The sequence below is a fragment of the Adiantum capillus-veneris genome, chromosome 25 (genome assembly GCF_014529385.1).
Source record: "Adiantum capillus-veneris isolate H3 chromosome 25, ASM1452938v2, whole genome shotgun sequence".
NCBI classification, from domain to species: Eukaryota; Viridiplantae; Streptophyta; class Polypodiopsida; order Polypodiales; family Pteridaceae; genus Adiantum; species Adiantum capillus-veneris.
The window spans coordinates 53504610-53524702 of record NC_140955.1 but is presented as its reverse complement, the minus strand read 5'-3'; positions in this window follow the sequence as shown (position 1 = coordinate 53524702).

The window sequence follows — 20093 nt, the reverse complement described above, 5'->3', positions numbered from 1 at the left end:
CAAAGCATCTTTCCTTTCAACCCGGCTCGCTCACCGCCGTCGATCTAGATCTGGCTCTCCTATTCACCGTCCGATCAAGTTTGACACCGGCTATTTCAATTTATTGACACTTTACATAAAAGTAACCTTTAAAACTAAGGGATGAGCCATATAGACTTGGACACAAAGAAATTTCTGTAAGACTTTGCACGTTGTCGCCAACTTAATTGTTTTGGAAACATGAGTTCAACACAACGTTCAACCATCTACTTCAATCTTCAATCTTAATAATCTCTTGTGCAACAAATGCGAGGAGAGAGCTCTCGACTTTTTTTTTTCCACACACCAAAGGGGGGGGGGGGGGGGGGCAAGGGCCACGTACCATCAGGCAAGAGCCACACGTAGGCATCACCATGGCCACCTAATTGATGCACCACATGCTGGGAACGATGGAGAGAACTTGTAGCAACCAGCTAGGAACCTCCTCCTCGGGTGACCCACCCCCGTTAGGAGGATGCATTTGATTGTCCGAGCACAAGAGCCCTAAGAACGTGAACACCAGGTGAGCACAAGGTGTCCCTCCAGAGTGTGACCCAACGGGGGATTTGAACCCACAACCCCTAGGTTGAGAGGCAAAGCCTTACCATTAGACCAACTCTTTGGGAACAAGAGAGCCGTCGACTTCAATGCGCTTTTGAGGGAAATGGTGAGAAAGGTGAGAAGAAGAGATGTTCACGTCGTAGGAACAATCCCAAGAGACCTTTTAAAAAAACACACAAATCTACATTTTTTACTAATATAAACACAAATCCATATTTGTAGGAGCAAAGCAAGGGGAAGCTTCATGCCAACATTGTAAAACTAAAATAGGGCAGAGAAGGCATTTGCTCCCTTCACATCTATACTTCAATAATGCAGCTTAAAATTTTGGAGGAAAGAGAAGGCATCCACGTGTCACATTTTGGTTCATTTCAAAGAGAACTTAAAGAAAGTTTGGTAGAAAATAAAAAGACTCAAGATTTCTGACAATCTAAATTCAAAAAAATGACTCTCTATTAGTAATTATCTTACTATCTTACTATTGACTCAGTACTTAGAGAGAGATTCAGACTGTCACGTGGCAATAAGTGATCTATACTTCAATAATGCAGCTTAAAATTTTGGAGGAAAGAGAAGGCATCCACGTGTCACATTTTGGTTCATTTCAAAGAGAACTTAAAGAAAGTTTGGTAGAAAATAAAAAGACTCAAGATTTCTGACAATCTAAATTCAAAAAACTGACTTACTATTAGTATTTATCTTACTATCTTACTATTGACTCAGTACTTAGAGAGAGATTCAGATTGTCACGTGGCAATAAGTGACAAGTTTGGCCACAATTCCTCCCTCTCTCTCTCTTCGCCCCCCTTGCACGGTGCGTGTCCAATCATGTTTCCAAACTTCAGGTGAACAGTAGTGTGACCATGACGCCAGGCCCTCGTCTCTCTTTGCGCTCCCTATCTATCTTTGCTTGCCTCGCCAAGTCGCCAAGTCTCCTCCTCCATCTAGGCTCTCTGGATTTTCTCGCAGCTCCTATGACCAAGAGATGCTTGAGGTGTTGTCCCTTGGGTCCAAACAAGAGATGCTTCAAGTGGCTGGGTCCTTTTGCATGCCCGCAGAAAGGAGAAGCTAGGAGTCGCATGATCTAAGCCCCAACAAACAAGCAGGTTGTGAAGTCAAATTGCCCAGATGTAGCTTCTTCGGCGTGGTCTTTGAAGGGTAAACATATTATGCCTTGCATTGGCATGGGACAACGTGAAGTGCAGCTTTGGTGTCGGCTTTGAAGAGCAAAACTATGCCTCGCATTGGCATGGGACGACAACACGTTTTCCTGAAATACTGGCGGCCCAAATCGGGACAAGGCGCATGACATTGTTGTAGTCCAGAATGTGAGCATAGTAGTTGGAAATTGCGTGTGTGTGTGTGTGTGTGTGTGTGTGTGTGTGTGTGCGCGCATGAGAGATTACTCATGTGTCTGGTTGAGAGAAGTGTGCTTATGAGCAAGATAATATAGAGCCATGTCAGGAGTATGCATACCTCTCTCTCTCTCTCTCTCTCTCTCTCTCTCTCTCTCTCTCTCTCTCTCTCTCTCTCTCTCTGTCTCTCTCTCTCTCTCTCTCTCTCTCTCTCTCTCTCTCTCTCTCTCTCTCACACACACACACACACACACAGAGCAGACATTCGAAAGATGTTGGGTAAGACCTTCAAAGTGCTGGTCGTCATCATTTTTATCAAATTATTGATTACTATTGGGATCCCTTTGATGACTTCTAAACTCTATAATTGGTGTGGAGCATCCATCTTTGGCACAAAAATTCTTTTGGCAACCATCCTAGGTGGGGCCTGTGAGATGTAGGAGCCCATATGATAGTACAAGTAGAGAGGAGGCTAAAGGAGGACCCCAAGGGGTGTATAGAAAGCAATGGTCCATGTAGGAACTAGAGGTGAGGACCACTTCCATGCGTCATAGTGCATTTATTCCCTATAGCTTTTTGGACTCCAGAGTCCAAGTAAGAGCTCCTCTTTGTCCATGAAGCTATTTCGGGGCTCCTTTACAGGTTGAAATAAATGAAGTTTTTGGAGTTTAACTTGATTCCCAAGAAATTCAGATATTTTCCAAGCAAAGATCTTCTCTCCTTCTTGCATTTCTTTATGGGGAATCATAGGGAGATCCCCATGCTTTGGAATGTAAAGAAATAGGAGGTGAGTAGGGAGCTGCCACCTATTGTGAATGGCAAGAGGACAGAACAAGGTCACGAGACACGGGTGGTGGGCAGTGTACAAGCAAGTGTCTAGATGAAAGAACGGAGAAAGCATACGTTGGGGATGATGTTGCGTGCTCAAGGGACGTGGCAGCCATGCAGGGGCACAGGAGTGTCATGAGAGCTGAGGTCGAGTGTTGTTTTTGTAAAAGTAGCAAAGCGCACACCTAAAGCTCACACCTAACGCAATTGCAACTCCTGGGCATGTTGGTAGCTCAATGAGTAGAGAGTTTGTGGTTGATGCATACGTGTTCGAGTCCTATGATGGGATTTTAATATGAGCATCCCAAAGTATGATCGATGTGGAAGAATCTACAAAGATTCTCTCTAATAGGAGGAGAGTAGACCGAGTATGTATGTGGTGACGATTTTGTGTACAGCTAACTTAATAGAATTGGTAGATGCTTTGCTTGGTTTGTGTAGCATCGTGGTACAATTAGGTAAGAGATCTGGCTATACCTTTCAGCCATTACCATCAATCATTTGGTCAAGGTATAGGCTATTGACTTTGGCGTTTTAAACTCATGCAATGGTATTCGGCATGTCGATGTTGAATCTCGATGAAGCAACGAAAAGGACAACTTGGTATGCAACTTAGGTGTCCATAATGTTATTGCCAACTGTTATTATTTGATCATTACCTAGGATAAGCAAATGCTTTAGCTCACACTCATGCTGCATCAACCTAGATGGAAAGATTGTGTATACCAACCAATCTCAATTTTGTCTATCTGCACCTAAACGACAAAAAAATCAAGCTCAGCATGCACATCATTTTTTATCGTATTTTGCAGACTTGCATTGTCCATTTATTTCTTTAATTAAGTTGTTTTGTTACTGCAAATGTGTGTGTGTGTGTGTGTGTGTGTGTGTGTGTGTGTGTGTGTGTGTGTGTGTGTGAGAGAGAGAGAGAGAGAGAGAGAGAGAGAGAGAGAGAGAGAGAGAAGGAATAGTAGTACAAGAGACCTCTACTTGAGATCAATTGCTTTTGGGATGGGGGGAGGTGGCAGAGAGAGAGAAAGAGAGTGTGTGTGTATTATCCTCCTTGAAGATCAAATATGACTTACAAGACCAAATAGAATGTGTTATATGCTCTATGCCAAATATGACCTATGCAACCAAATGGAACACGTTTCATGCTGGATGTTAAACTGATCAATGACTCACAATGCTTACAGACTCTAGGAAGTGATAGGAAAGACATGTATGTAGGGAATGGTTTATGCTATAAAGAGGGCGACAGGGGACGGGGGGGAGGGAAGTAAGCTTAAATGCGATCAGAAGCTAAGCACATAGGTAGGTTATGGTGCTTAGACTCTAAAACTTGCAAGGGCTATGTTCATACACAAAGAGACTCTTCCCATGTGTTTTAATGACCCATCTAACAACATAATGAGTGGGAACTAAACAAGGATGTGTACGATTGAGGACGGTCCCTTCTTTTGCAATTTTGGGGGGAGAGAGAGAGAGAGAGAGAGAGAGAGAGAGAGAGAGAGAGAGAGAGAGAGAGAGAGAGAGAGAGAGAGAGAGAGAGAGAGAATGCTTAGGGGCGACATAATCCATTTTGTAATGCACCCTTCAATTTAGCATGATACCCAAACACTCTTAAAGTTAAATAACTAAGAAAACTTCTTTTGTTCTATTATTGTGAGGTTTTGGGCTTGCAATATATGAGCAATATATATACACCAATAAACTACATGCCCCCTTTTAAACTAATCTGCATTTGCATTGTTGTGACTAGATGTTTGGTGTCCCCATGTTACCATACCTAGGAAGTGGGGAATCTAGACAATACCCTACATGGTGAGGCCAACCCATACCTAGGAAGTGGGGAATCTGGACATCACCCTACATGGTGAGGTCAATTGCATTAAAGCCAACTGAACCCTTGGGAGCATGAAGCTATATTGTTACATCGGCAACAACAGTGAGTCCTCATGTTTTCTCTATGACATGCTGACATAGTTCAGTTGTATCTCCAAGATTCGTATCACAATGAGCCAAAGGTAGAGACCAAGGGGATAATGACCTCTTTTACTTCATATCCACTGCATTGTATCTAATTGGGAGCAAACAAGGTAGAGCCATATGTAGAGGTATTGGGGCCGATTGCATTCCCAATGTGGAAGCCATGTCACAATCAGCTCCATTCTTGGGCCTTGAAAACAATGCAATTACATTGGAACCAACTCGAGTCTCGCTAGCAATTATAGGTTCTCATGTTTTAACACCTTGCCCACTTGTCCAATTTGTACCACTAGACTTGGTAGCCATTTTCCCAACAACACTAGGTAGATCAAGGGGGGGACATCCTCTTGAGTGACTACTCTAGACTAGGTGATGATGTACTATGAGCATCCTGAACAAAAGCATTGATATTTTTGTGCCTTCAAGGGGAGATACAATTCAAAAATAATGGCCATTCTCCTTCTAGCCGCAGCAACGCGCGGGTCATATACTAGTACTAACAAAACACCCTAAGAAGATTCGTACGCCGTTCTCCCTACTCTTGTAAGGCATGGTTTAGCATCCCAAAACTAAGAGGCACTAAGAGCAAGAGAAACACACACACATGCATTTTTATTATAAGAAAAAGAAGAGAAGAGTGGTCCAAGAGGAAGAATGATACAGACATTGGAGAGAGAGAGAGAGAGAGAGAGAGAGAGAGAGAGAGAGAGAGAGAGAGAGAGAGAGAGAGAGAGAGAGAGAGAGAGAGAGAGAGAGAGAGAGAGAGAGAGAGAGAGAGAGAGAGAGAAGGGGAAGGGGGGGGGGGGGGGGGGGTCGTAAGAAATTGTTTGATGAATCAAAGTAACCAGCACCCCCATTTTTTGAGAATGCTAAATAATGAGGTCATAACTCATTGCAATACCAAGGATCCTCTCTCTCTCTCTCTCTCTCTCTCTCTCTCTCTCTCTCTCTCTCTCTCTCTCTCTCTCTCTCTCTCTCAAAGTAAGGCTTGGGCCCTTGGTATTTCTTGTAAAATTACAAAGAGCCTGAAGGCATTTCAAAAGCCTACAAGCATCATGGATAACCAGACTGGTAATGAAAAAACCCCTATCTGTAATAGGGACTGAAATACAGAAGTGGATAAAACCACCAATGGCATAGGGGATAAAGCCAGGGAGATAGAAAACGCAGGAGCAGAGGAAGGCTATAGAAGAGAGTGGTATCAAAAACAAGCCACGAACAGTGTTGGCACTCACAAAAGCAGCCAAAAACTCCACCATAGGATCTTCAACATCAGACTCCAAATCTCTAAAGCCAACAAGCGTGCCCCAAAAATGAGTGCAAGTTCACCACAAATCAACCCTATATCAAAAGATCCGAAGGAAAGGAAGAGCGAAAAGCCTTCGTCGTCTTTGGCAACAATCCAAGAGCTATGGCAACTGCAACCTGTGAGATATATACGGGATGTCCAAGTAAAGAGTTGGAGATGAGGCTATGAACTCCACCCAACCAAAACCACCAACCCGCCAATCAACTCTCCCCATGAAATCTATCAATAGCTCCACAAGTAGGAGACACCGTAAACATACACAAGCATTAAGCATGCAATCACAAAACAGACCCATCCAAGTGCAGACAACCGTGCAACATCAAGCACACAAAAGCAATATGCCAAGTAGACACACAAAGAAAATAATCCACAACCAAACAATCAAACAAACATTCAAGAAGAACAAAAATGAGAAGAGAAGAACCTACATAGAAGAAAAAAAAAGGAAAAGATAAAGGAAATCGGCACTGGCTTGACGAAGTGGTAGCTGTCGATAAGCAATTTTTTCTATTTGTTCTTTTTGGAGGGGAAGGGGGGGGGAGGGGGGTCATAAGAATTAGTTCCACTTGAACTATCTTTCCTTGTGCATGATTTTCTCTTCCATTATCTTCTATCCATCTGGTCTTTATGGCCCTACTTGCCACTATTACAATACTTGAATTATCTACAACCTAAACTTTGACCACTTAAATTTTGTCTTCTTCCTTTGCCTATTGTTTCTTTACCAGCATAGCCTTCTCTTTGATTGATGACGAGGTAGGTGTAGCTTCACCTTCCTTCTTTGGCTCAATGGGTTTTATTGAAATTGTGGATGACCTTGGACGAGACCCACTATTTGAGAACCCTATTTGGCATGCATATGATTTTAAAACGAAAAAGTCCAAGGCAAAAGAGACCCTTAAGAAAAAGTACAGAGATGCTTTCATGAATTTATCAGAGGAGTTTCAGGATGTATTTCCTAGTGATTTACAAGATGGCTTGCCGCCATTTCGGGAAGTAGACCATGGCATCGATGTTGTGCCAGGTTCAAAACCTATAAGTAAACCTACTTATAGATTGAGCCACTTTGAGGCACGAAAAGTGGAAAAATAGTTAACGGAATAATTGAACAAATGCTTTATTAGGCATAGTTCTAGTCTATGGGCATCGCCTATTCTTCTGGTAAAGAAGAAAGACGAATCTATGCGGATGTGCGTAGAATATAGGGCTCTTAATTAGATAATGATCAAGAACAAGTATATGATGCCACATATGGATGAGTTGTTTAAACAACTCTTTGGGTCAAAATATTTCCAAAGATAGACCTGAGACCTGGTTATTATCAGGTTAGAATTAGACTAGAAGATGTTGCGAAGATAGTATTTTGGACCCGTTTTGGGCATTTTGAGTCATTTCGGCTAACCAATGCACCATCGATATTTATGACGCTTATGGTTAGTATTTTGCATCCATACTTAAGAAAATTCATAGCAGTTTTCCTAGATGATATACTATTCTATAATAAATCTCCAAGAGCATTTTAACATTTATGTTTAGTGTTTGAATTATTGAGAAAACATAAACTATTTGTTGTGAAGGAAAGCAAATGTGATTTTGTTGAGACCGAGATTCATTATCTTGGTCACATTAATTCCGCAGAGGGAATGCGAATGGAACCTAAGAAAGTGGAATCTATTATCGGTGGCCAATGCCCAAAAATCTTGAGGAATTGTAGATCTTTCTTGATATGTGAAGAACTTGATATGTGAAGAACTACGTGAAGATTGTACACTAGTTGAGGTCAAAAAGTAAAAGTATAAGTTGGGGGAAAGCCCATCAGAAAAGCTTTGAAAAGCTTAAGGTGGTTATAGAAGCTGCACCAATATTGACTATAGTTGATCCAAAATAAGTCGTTTGTCTTGGAGACAGATGAAAGTAATGAGGCCATTCGACCCATAGTCATGCAAAGGGGGCGCTCGATTGCATTTGAAAGTAAATGTTAGATCGTGTCTAGCGTAACTACTTGGCCTATGAGAAAGAGTTACTAGCGATAGTACATGCACTTAAAAAGTGCATACACTATTTATACAGTGCCACTTTTGAGGTTCGACAGACCATGAAATCCTGAAACGAGTTTCAAGTCAGAATGAATTGAAGGGAAGAAAAGCTTAGGTGATGGAGATCCTATAGGAGTTTGACCTTCAAATACATTACCATAGAGGTAAATATAACATAGTGGTGGATGCAATTAATCACATGCCATAAATTAATGAATAAAGCTTCATAGTCTTCAAGAACGAGTTCTTGGAGTCAGTGTGTGGCTTATCTGAGCATGATACAGAGGTGTGGCGTGTTGTACATGATCACACCACCTCACATATGCGACCACCTCCCTCATCGGCACATAGTACTCGTCGAGAGAGACTGGTCGTAGGTGCGATGGGTATGGAAGCAAGAGAGAATTTGGAGAGACTAACCAAGACTTTCAAGTATAGTTTGGAGCCGGAGAGATCTAACATACACCCTTCATCACCTTTGATAGCTACGACTTCAAAGGGGGGTGATAAACTTCGTCCAGGGGAGAAGTATGCTAACTATTGTATTAATGATGGGTATTTACTCTGCAGAGGGTAGAGTGTGCGTACCAACTATGAGCACTTTTGAGCACGCATTCTTAAAGAAAGTCACGATAGTCCAAGTCATCTCGGGATTTAGAAGACCTGTGCACTAGTTAAAAGATAATTTTATTGGTCTAGTTTATTTAGGGACATTCGTAATTATGTGTTGCAATGCACTAAGTGTTAGGTCAATACACATGAGCGTCTCAAGGTTGGGGGACTACTCCATCCTTTGGAGATTCCTCAAGGGAAATGGGAAAGCATTTCCTTGGAATTCATTACCAGTTTACCCAAGACTAGTCGAGGAAATGACTCCCGTGAGGATGGTAATGGACATGTTAACCAAAATGGCAAAGTTTATTACCACAAAGAGAACGGTTAAAATGCAAGAATTGGTAAAACTCTTTATTGAATATCTCTATAAGCTATATGACATGCCGCAAATATAGTGTCAAATAGAGATAGGAAGTTCAATAGTAATTTTTGGAGGGAAGTCTTCAAAAAGCTAGATACTACTTGAAGTATGAGTATGGTAGATCATCTACAGTATGATGGTCAAACTGAAAGAGTTAACCAAACCCTAGAGGACATATTGCGTTCTTATGTAAGTAAGAATCAATCTAACTAGGAAGAGTACTTACCCATTTTGGAATCTGCTTACAATAATTCCAAACATTCAACAATCGGATTTACACCATTTCATGTTGATGTATGGTTTCCATTTGACATCGCCTATGGTTGTAGGCCTAGAGAAGGAGAAGATTCAATCTGTCAAGGATTTCCTTGAAGATATAAATGAAATGCTCAAGGCAGCAAAGGAAAGCATTTGTAGTGCATATGATCGTGCTAAGATATATGCTAATAAAGGATGAAAAATTGTTACCTTTGTAGGAGGTGACATTGTATTCCTAGAGGTTCCTGTGAAGTCAGACATTGTGAAAGCATGAAAGTATGACAAACTTTCTCCTAGATATTGTCCCTTTAAAGTCCTTAAAAAGATTGAAGACATAACATATAAACTTGAGTTAACACAGAGTTCTCAAGCTCACCTTTCTTCCACGTTAGTTAACTGAAAAAAATGAGTTCACGAGTTAAGGAACTTAGTTTCTCTAAAGATTTTGGTTGACTTGATAAAGTCACCAAAGATACCGCATGAACCGGAAAGGATTCTAGGATATTGAGATAGACAAACCCATCATAAAGTGTACCGATAGGTACTAGTTAGCTTAGATGAAGAAGTGGCAACTTGGGAGCGTTGGTGCAGAGGGCACAAGCAATGGTGTGTATGATAACAGATGAAAGATAGAGTGCTACAGTAGATGGGAAGAGCCTGGGCAGGGAAGTGGCAACGGAGATGTATGCTTTATGTGGTTTTATAGGCCAAGATGGACTCTACAAAGGACCAATGTGGGTGGAAGATGAAAGAGGTTCAAGGTGCAGTCTTTTTGCCTAGATATGAAGAGGTTGAAGTGCTCTACAAACAGGTCCAGACAGCTCGTCAATTGGACCTACGATGCCCAAGTTATGGCAGTTTGAAGTTGGAGATGATTACAGATTCTAGCTGGACATGGCAGGTGATGCAAGGTAGTCCGAGCCAGTTTGGACCTATGGTTGTGTAATGGTGTGTATGCTAACAGATGAAAGATAGGGTGCTACAGCAGATGGGAAGATCCTGGGCAGGGAAGTGGCAACGGAGATGTATGCTTTATGTGGTTTTATAGGCCAAGATGGACTCTACAAAGGACCAATGTGGGTGGAAGATGAAAGAGGTTCAAGGTGCAGTCTTTTTGCCTAGATATGAAGAGGTTGAAGTGCTCTACAAACAAGTCCAGACAGCTCGTCAAACGGACCTACGATGCCCAAGTTATGGCAGTTTGAAGTTGGAGATGATGACAGATTCTAGCTGGACAGGGCAGGTGATGCTAGGTAGTCCGAGCCAGTTTGGACCTATGGCTGTGTAATGGTGTGTATGCTAACAGATGAAAGATAGAGTGCTACAGTAGATGGGAAGAGCCTGGGTAGGGAAGTGGCAACGGAGATGTATGCTTGATGTGGTTTTATAGGCCAAGATGGACTCTACAAAGGACCAATGTGGGTGGAAGATGAAAGAGGTTCAAGGTGTAGTCTTTTTGCCTAGATATGAAGAGGTTGAAGTGCTCTACAAATAGGTCTAGACAACTCGTCAAACGGACCTACGATGCCCAAGTTATGGTAGTTTGAAGTTGGAGATGATTATAGATTCTAGCCGGACAGGGTAGGTGATGCCAGGTAGTCCGAGCCAGTTTGGACCTATGGCTGTGTAGTGCTTGATTTATGGAGCATGTCAATCTTTTCAGATCGGCAATCTGAGTCTTGATTGCCAAGATATTGCCTGTCGAAGTTTCACTGGGGGCCAATTTTGAGCCAGTTGGGGCGCTTCGACAAATGTGCCATATGATATTTTTTGAAGTCTGACAAAGTTCACAGAGGTAGTGTACACATTATGGAGCTGATAGAAAGTGACTGCACGTCAAACAAAGCCTTGGTCGGCAAGTTATTGTGAATTGAAGTTGATGCCAAGTGGTGGTGGTGTGGTGCCATGAGATTTTTCCAGATTTAGTCGGGCCGGTTGGAGCATCTTGTGAAGTCAAAATGTGGCCAAGAGGGTGGAGACCAAAGCCAAAAAGGTGTGTTATCGGCTGGATTTTGCGGCTTGGCAATTGGATCACCATGCAATGAATGGTAGGGCATCCAATGGGGGGCAAAAAATGGGTGTTTTGGATTAAATTAGGGAGTTTTTTTGTGAGCCCTAAGGGCTTGGAGGGGCCAGTGCCTCACGGTATGCCATGTGGAAGGCGGGTATGATCCCACTTACAAGGACTCGAGCAAGGGGGTTCTACTACATATAGTGGAGCGTGACCGCTCTTTATTGCATCAAGAGGAGAATGGAGCTCTTGTGCCATAGCTGAGGCTATGGCGGATGAGCACTGAGCGCTACTATGGTGGCGGTTTTGGCAAAAGGCGACGGCCGAAGGAAATGTACAACAACAGTTAAGCACATGTGGGCGACAATGTAATGATGACATGGCATCTTGTTTGGAGGTAGTTGGTCACGCGCCCGCGAGGCAAAAGCTTTTTTGAAGGAGAAGAGTGAGAGCACTGACGGTGGAGAAGGAGAAGTTCTTTGGCCAAGGGAGAGCTCAACAAGGAGCTTGCAAACAGGGCGGTGGAGAAGGAGAAGTATCTGGACCGTTTTGGAGCCAGTGGAGGTGCCATCAAGGTTTTTTTTCTTGCCGTGCTCTCAATGAGGAGAGCCGCACATCGGTGAAGCGGAAGTTGCCCAAATTTTTGTGCTCGATGGTGTCATGCCAAGCCGGTTGTAGTTGCAGGATTCATGGATATTTGTAGATGGTTTTTTTTGCCAATATTGAAGCAAACCATAGTCACATTTTTGTCGTTTCTTCCCCTTCCCCCCCTCTTCTTTTTACTCTGCTCCAATTGTGTGGTGCAGGTGTTTGAGATGTGTGTTCCTCCCCATGCCTCTCTGCCAGAGAGAGAGAGAGGAAGAGAGAGTGGTGTGTGATGTGGCACGATCATAAAAAGGCAAATATCGGTGTGGTCTGTTGTCGATTGTGTGAGTTTTGAAGGTGAACTCTAGTGGATTGGGGTGCAGTGATCATCCTGGGCTATACAGATAATCAATTTAGACTCTTCTTTGTTTTTCTGTTGTCCAAGTATTGCATGTTGTAGTGGTGTTCATTTGAGTTTCCTTGGTTGTAGGAAAATCTTTCAAATTCTTCAAGAGCACAAGGCAATTCCTCTGGTGGATCCTTGGTAAGATCTGCTGTAATCACCATAGCTAGTTTAACAACATTAAGATTGTCATCTAGTTTATCAATCACCATAGAGTTGGTTGGTTATGTCAGACACCCCTTAGCCCCTTAAGATCCTTTTGATGCTTGAAGGACTCTAGATTTTTGTGTCATTTTCCCTTAAAATTGTGTGAAATGGAGTAAGGGTGGAAGGTATCAGGTGTTTCTAACTCTATGGATTCTTTGGAGCCAGTCTGTGATGTGTCAAATCAAGTATCATTCTACTTATCTTGGGTTTTCTTTTAGGCTTTGGAACCTCGTATACGATGACCATGTTTATGCTTCCTCTGTGACTTGTGGGGGAGTTGTTGTAGCACTAGCTCGTGTTAGACGATGATGCTAGAGTTCACAATGAGGGACGGTCGAGGAGCCTATGAATTAGATCAGGCATGTCGGGAGAGGGGCACAAGGTCCAAGGCCCAGCTTGGGGTTTGGTTTCCAAAGGGGAGAAAGTTGCATAGGCCAAAGTCCTGTGGGAAGTAGGCCTAAGACCAGTCCCATAGGGAGGTCAAAGAGGTTGGGTGGAGAAAAAAAGACATGCCATTGAATGCTTTGTGTTTTTAAATGAGTGTGGAAAGAGGGAGAGGAATCGAGAGCATGAGAAGGGGAGTGGAATGCTGCATACCATAGCTGAGGAAGGTAAGCAGAGTTGGAGCCTCACATGTGGTCTCAAAGACTAATTGTGTGAGCTTGGGAAGGGTTGATTATTTTCATGGGAGGTAGCGCAAGAACCAAGGAAGCTTGAAGGTAGAGCTCGTTTTGAGTTGCTCTCTGTCAGCAACAGAAGGTGGAAAGAGAAAAGGAGTCTATTTCTTGGCGGCCATGTGTGTCAGTAGCAAGCGCTAGCAGGCCTTGTAAGGGAGGTTATCACAACCTTACCATCAACATTGGCTACATGGACAGTTTGGAGTTTCCATTTGATAAGCTATCAAACAGGGATAGGTTATCAAGCCATGATCAAAGAGGTGATAGGTTATAAAGCCAATGATAGGTTATAAAGGTGATGATGAGCTATCCACAAGTTGATAAGGTACCGTAAGTAGTGATCAACTATCAAGGAAGGTGATAAGCTATCTATGGTATCATTTATGATAAGATATCACACCTTGGGAGTTTTCTTATCATAAGAGTTAAAAGGGTTTTCTTATGGCGATGCCACTTGAGAGTGCTATAGTGAGCTGACACAAGAAAGAAGAAACTACAAGAGACCACTTGAGGATTATGAACTCGAGTCTATGCATTGGCTCGTAATTTTTCCATTGATGATACAAAGAGAGCAAATAAAGTTTCAAAATCGAGCTATTTTGGGCGAGTTTTTGACCAAAAAGTGCTCATAACACCTCTTATTCATGAGCCATAGGTCCTTATGGGTTTCTCTTAGCAAGCCGAATCAAATCAAGCAAAGTTTCAAACTTAACGACGATGGGTGAAAATCTAAGTAAAACTTACAAGCTCGTTTTTGTGTGCCAGATATTCTTTTTTGACCCTTTTGGCATGCAAGTTGCATTGTTTTTATACTTGGGAACATATGCTACTCAATGCTTTCATGTGATTGTACTTTGCACTTGAAAAAAAATTATGCACTGTAAGCTGCATTGGGAATGCGTGATTATGCTTGTAATGCTTCTGAAAGTGTTTGACTATGCATAATCTCCAGCGGGTGATTATGTTTATGCTTGTGGTGAGGCGAATGATGTATGTAGAAGTTGTGGTATGTAAATACCTAGCAATTCATTATATAAAAAAAAAAGACCCCAATGAGCTATACAATGATGATGCTACCATCCATGAGGACATTGCTCCACAAAACGAGCACAAAATGTAGACAATGATGATCCAAATAAACGGATCTCCAGCCTCTGATGACACTTTAAATGCACTTTTGTCAAATGACTACTCTACTTGAATTGAAAAACAAGAACATTCAAATTGAAAGTCAAGAAATGTTTCCACCCAAGCCAGGCACGCATGATCATGAGGCTAGTCCTAGTGGCGAGCAAGCCTTGGGGCCAAGATGGTAGCTTAAGAATTTGAAGCCACCTAAATTTAATGGGTCTCTGCATAAACTTACAACATATGCGATGGAGCAATGCGAGGCCAAGATATAACATGCTATATATAATTTTTTGGATGTTGCATAGTGTAAGATAGGGCAAGATAAGCTAGTGCCTAAGACTTGGGCGGATGTCAAAGTGATGTTCATTGAAAATTTTGTGCCTATTGATGATGAGCATGGTCATGCACTTGATGCATGGTTCTTCTTCTTCCATAATAACATGACCCTATAGGAGTATACAGACAAGTATCGTGAGGGTCTTTTGAAAGTGCCAAAGCATATTCTTGACTTCTTACAAGTGCACAAATTATATGCTAGGTTTGAAGGAGACTTTAAGGCCACTTGTACCTAAGACTTGGGTGGATGTCAAAGTGGTGTTCAATGAAAATTTTGTGCCTATTGATGATGAGCATCGTCATGCACTTGATGCATGGTTCTTCTTCTTCCATAAGAACATGACCCTATAGGAGTATACAAACAAGTATCATGAGGTTTTTTTGAAAGTGCTAAAGCATATTCTTGATGAGTTCTTGACTTCTTACAAGTGCACAAATCTGTGCTAGGTTTGAAGGAGACTATAAGGCCACTTGTGCGCAAAAAAAATGTAGTACACTGAATGAGACCATTGAATTTTCTCTTGTGTTAGAGAGTGTAAAAAAAGGGCTAGTCTAGCAGGGTCTAGCCTAACAAGAGATCCTCATGAAGTAAGTTTCCACACCCATTCAATTCCTAGTATGTATGCAATACATTAGTCTAGTCAGATGCAAGGGAAGGAAGCCAAGGATCCACATATGACCAATACTCTCTCAAAATATCACAAGAAAAGATGCCTTAGATGGAACCATCTTTAGTAAGATAGATTTGAAAAGTGACTAACAGCAAATTAGGGTAAGAGAAGAGGATGTATATAAGAAAACTTTTATGACCATGTTTGTTCATTATGAGTATTTAGTGATGCCCTTTGGTCTTCTCAATGCTCCAACATCTTTGTCTTATCAATGCCCCTTTGGTCTTATCAATGCTCCAATAACTTTTATGATGTGTTGAGGTCGATTGTTTTGTGGTTGATTAGATTGAGGGTGTCATTATAGCAGTAATTTGCAAGAACATGAACCAAATTTGAATGCAATCTTTCAATCTCTAAGAGAGACATGTTTGCATGTTAATGTGGATATGGCTTTTCCATGTACAACTGAAATTGAGTATTTAGGCCATATCATGTTAATGTGGATATGAAATTTCTATGTTCATTATGAGTATTTAGTGATGCCCTTTGGTCTTATCAATGCTCCAGCATTTTTGGTCTTACCAATGCCCATTTGGTCTTATCAATGCTCCAACAACTATTATGATGTTAATGAATGATGTTCTAAAGTCGGTTGTTTTGTGGTTGATTGCATTGAGGATTTCCTTGTTTATAATAGTAATTTGCAAGAACATGAACCACATTTCAAAGTGATCTTTCAATCTTAAGAGAGACATGTTTGCATGTTAATGTGGATATGACTTTTCTATGTACGGCTGAGATTGAGTATTTAAGCCATATCGTTTCCGCCGAAGGAATCAAGGTGGATCCCAAGAGGTAGCAATGATTTTGGCATGGCCAATGCCACAAAACATAACAACTTTGAGATATTTTCTTGGTCTTTCAAGGTTTTATCATAAGTTTATTGAATTTTATTCATTCATAGCAGCTCCTTTGAGTGATTTGTGGCAAGATAAATCCTTTGGAATGGACTAGTAGGCAACAAGAAAGTTTTGAACAATTGAAATAAGTAGTAGCTTCAGCCCTAGAGTTTAAGGTTGTAGATATAGAAAAACCTTTTAATCTACATACAGAAGCTAGTAGTATTATTGTTGTTGTGTACTAAGTCAATAGGGAAGGCGAGTGGCTTTTAAGAGCAAGAAGCTTTCTTCATGCACAATTAAAGTGGCTTGTGTATGAATTATAATTTTATGCTACTATTCATGCACTCAAGATCTTGCGTCATTATCTTTATGGCATAAAATTTAAAGTTTACACAAGTTATTAGAATATCATACTTTGAGATTCTTTTATACTCAACCATATTTGAAAGGCCATCAAGCTAAATGGGCTAATTGGATGGCAAACTTTAACGTGGAAATTTTGTAGAAAAATGGCAAAGATAATGTTGTCTTTCACGCATTATGCATTATGTGAGTTTTTACTATATTAGAGAATACTTAGCTTCAAGAAATTAAGTAAGCACAAAAAGAAGACCATTATTTTCAATCTATAATATCTAGGATCGATCCAAATTCTTTTACTCTTGATGATGTGGCATCTGTTTATTTCAGTGACTAGCTCTCAACCAAGTCCTTTTTTAAATTTCTTAGTGGAGAATGGATTTCTTGAAAGGAAAGGAAAGATTTACGTTCTTTGTGCATGGGAACTAAGAGAAAAAGTTTTGCATGACTACCATGATAGTCCTTCCATGGGCCATCTTGGTAGTATAGTGGACATTTTGGTGGCTTAATCTCAAGCCAGAGGTCCACAAGTACGTCACATAATGTTTTTAGTGTCAAGTTATTCAAGCAAAAAGAGGTAAGGCACCTGTTTTGTTACAACCTTTTCAGATTTTATATTTACTTGGTAAGCCTAATAATGAGGATTTTGAGTTTCTTGAGCTCAAAGGTTGCCGTTTGGAATGATCTAGTGACGGGAGCAAAGCGAACCCCGAACCCCGACGGCCTCTAAAACACCGGGGACCGAATGGCGCGCCTCGAGCCTGTCATGGTAAAGCAAACAGAGGGCACCACCTAGCTTCAGCGGCTAGGACGCAAACAACACACCACCATAACAAAGTTTTCATCCAAGAGAGATGGATGCTTGGGAGTAATGATGAAGAGGAAAGGGAATGAGATCAAGTGAGAGAGAGAGAGAGAGAGAGAGAGAGAGTGAGGGAGGGGGTATAGCGGCTTAGTACTTAGGCACCACAAAAGGATGGCGAATCCGCACACCCTTCACACATACACAAGCTCACTCCAAACACAAGACTAGGTGGCGATTCCACACACATCACATGGGCAAAACATTGCAAGAAAACATACTCACAAAACCTCAAGCTTTATTTAGAGAATAAGGCAATGAAATGGGGAGCATAGGGTAGGGGAATGAGAAGGGAGAGCGTGGTAGAGCACATGGCGGATAGGTGGGAGTTGATGGCGAAGACTCGCACGAGGGTTATGGCCATCATCCTTCATTTAGTTTCCCTTCATCTTCCATAGCCCAAGGGTGTAGAGGTCATGCTCAAGACGAGCATGGTGATTGCGGTGATGGTGATGGTGTGGGTGTGTGTGTGTGCACTACGCACACACAGTGCATAGTGTACTCTTTGGTGATGGTGTGTGTCCTTAGTGTGATGGTGACCCCTCTTTATATAGGGGGGAGGGGGGAGAAATTCTAGAATTTAGAAATGAAGAAATCATTATCTACATAGGCCATGTGACTGTGGCCCCCACTTGTCTGGCTGTGTGTATATGTGCCAGAACAGTAGTCTCATGAGAGAGAGACTAAGAGAGAGAGATGGGTTGATGAAAAAAAGTGAGAGGTGACATGGAGAATAAAGTAATTACAAGAGGGGAGAGAGGGGAGTGTGTTCAGAGGTGAATCTGTGTGCAGATGTGTGTGAACACAAGAAAAATCAGGTAACCACCGGGTGGGGATGGGTCTGTGGGCACCTTTTTCAGTGAAACTGAGTGTGTGTGAGTGTGGGGGAGGTTATTTAGCTACAAGACAAGAGACATGGCGCCCTTTAGAGAGAGAGGGGGGTATTTGGGTCATGGGATATGATAGGAGAGAGAAAGAGGTGGTGGGGTATACTATTTTGGAAGATAGGGTAATTTGCATGTGAGTTAGGGTGCATTATTGGTGAGAGGTGGGGTAGCTTGAGGGGAGAGAGAAAGGAGAAACGACAAGGGGAAGAGAGAGGGGGTTGAACTTTTGAGTGGAGGAGAGGAAAAGGGACACCCGACGGGGCAACAGTGAAGAAAAAGGAGGCAAGGTGGGGATGGGCTACCCCGCAGGCATGAGGTGGCCTATTTTACCTTTCTTATATATTTACATAATCATACTTTATTTTTTTCTTACTTTTTCCAATGCCTTTTATCACTCGCTCCCTAAGAGGGGGTTTTCATGGGGTGGGGACGAGAGAAGAGGGGTATGGGAGCTTGGCTTGTGAAAAGCCCCCATCATTAGCCCTCCCCTTTTGGCTAGAGGCATTCATGTCTCTAGCTCATCTGTTTGATCATTATCGTCGGAGGTGGCTGCTGATGGTGTGTCCTCATCTGGAATGTCAATTGGTGGAGCCTGGTCAAATCAAAGAAAATAAGGTTTAAGTCGCCAACCATTTACCCTGGTTTTATGAAGTTTTCCATCAGCCTCCATAAGCTGGTAGCTTTCATTGGCATACTTTTTCCTGATGATGAAAGGGACTTCCCATCGGAGCAGGAGTTTCTTATCCTTGCGTGTGTCGAAGCGATTGTCGTAGCGGAGCACCAACATTCCTTTCTTCAATTCTTTTTTCCGGAGATGCTCGTTAAAGCTAAGCCGTCTATGCTCTGCTTGTGCTGCATAATAATTTATTGCTTCTTCTCTGTCCAGCTACAGTCTTTCCAAGTTGATGATGTGATCTCTCAAATGCATGTTCGGTTGTTGAAGTTGGCTTGCCATTACTCTGAGACTTTGTAGTTGCACTTCAATGGGCAAGATTGCTTCCTTACCAAATACTAGATGATACGGTGTGAATCCCAAGGATGTACGAAATGAAGTTCTGTAGGCCCATAAAGCTGGTAGTAGATACTTATCCCAGTGTCCGGGATGATTGTTTACTTGCTTGGTAATAATTTTAGAAACCATTCCATTTACCTTTTCAACTAGGCCATTACATTGAGTGTAATATGGTGAAGAGTGCCTTCTTGTAATGCCCAGTTTTTGCATTAATTCTCCTACCAAGTCTGCTCTGAAACCTGGCCCTTTATCAGAGATGATCTCTAAAGGTGTGCCAAACCTACAGCATATGTGCTCGTAGATAAATTTAGCTACCTCTACCGCTGTGATTCTAGTGGTGGCTGTAGCCTCTGCCCATCTAGTCATGTAGTCGACCCCCATGATAATGTAGAATTTTCCTGAGTTGGCCCTAGGTAATGGCCCAATGGCATCGATACCCCATTTTTCAAATGGGCCATATGAGAGAATAGGTGTCTGTGGTTCAGGCATAAGTGACCTAGTGCCGGCCTTTTGACACAACTTACACGTTTTGCACCAATGGTGTACATCACGGTTGAGGCTAGGCCATATGAAGCCTGCCTGCAAGATTTTCCTACTTGTTATGTCTAGGGCAAAGTGACCACCACAAACCCGTCGTGACAGCTAGCAATTACTCCCGTGATTTCGTGAGAGAGAGAGACCTTCCTGAGTATTTGGTCCTTACCCTTACAATACAAACCATCATTGATGAGTCGATACCTTGTGGTCTTCCGCGTCAGCCATTGCTTCTGTCCCTTTGT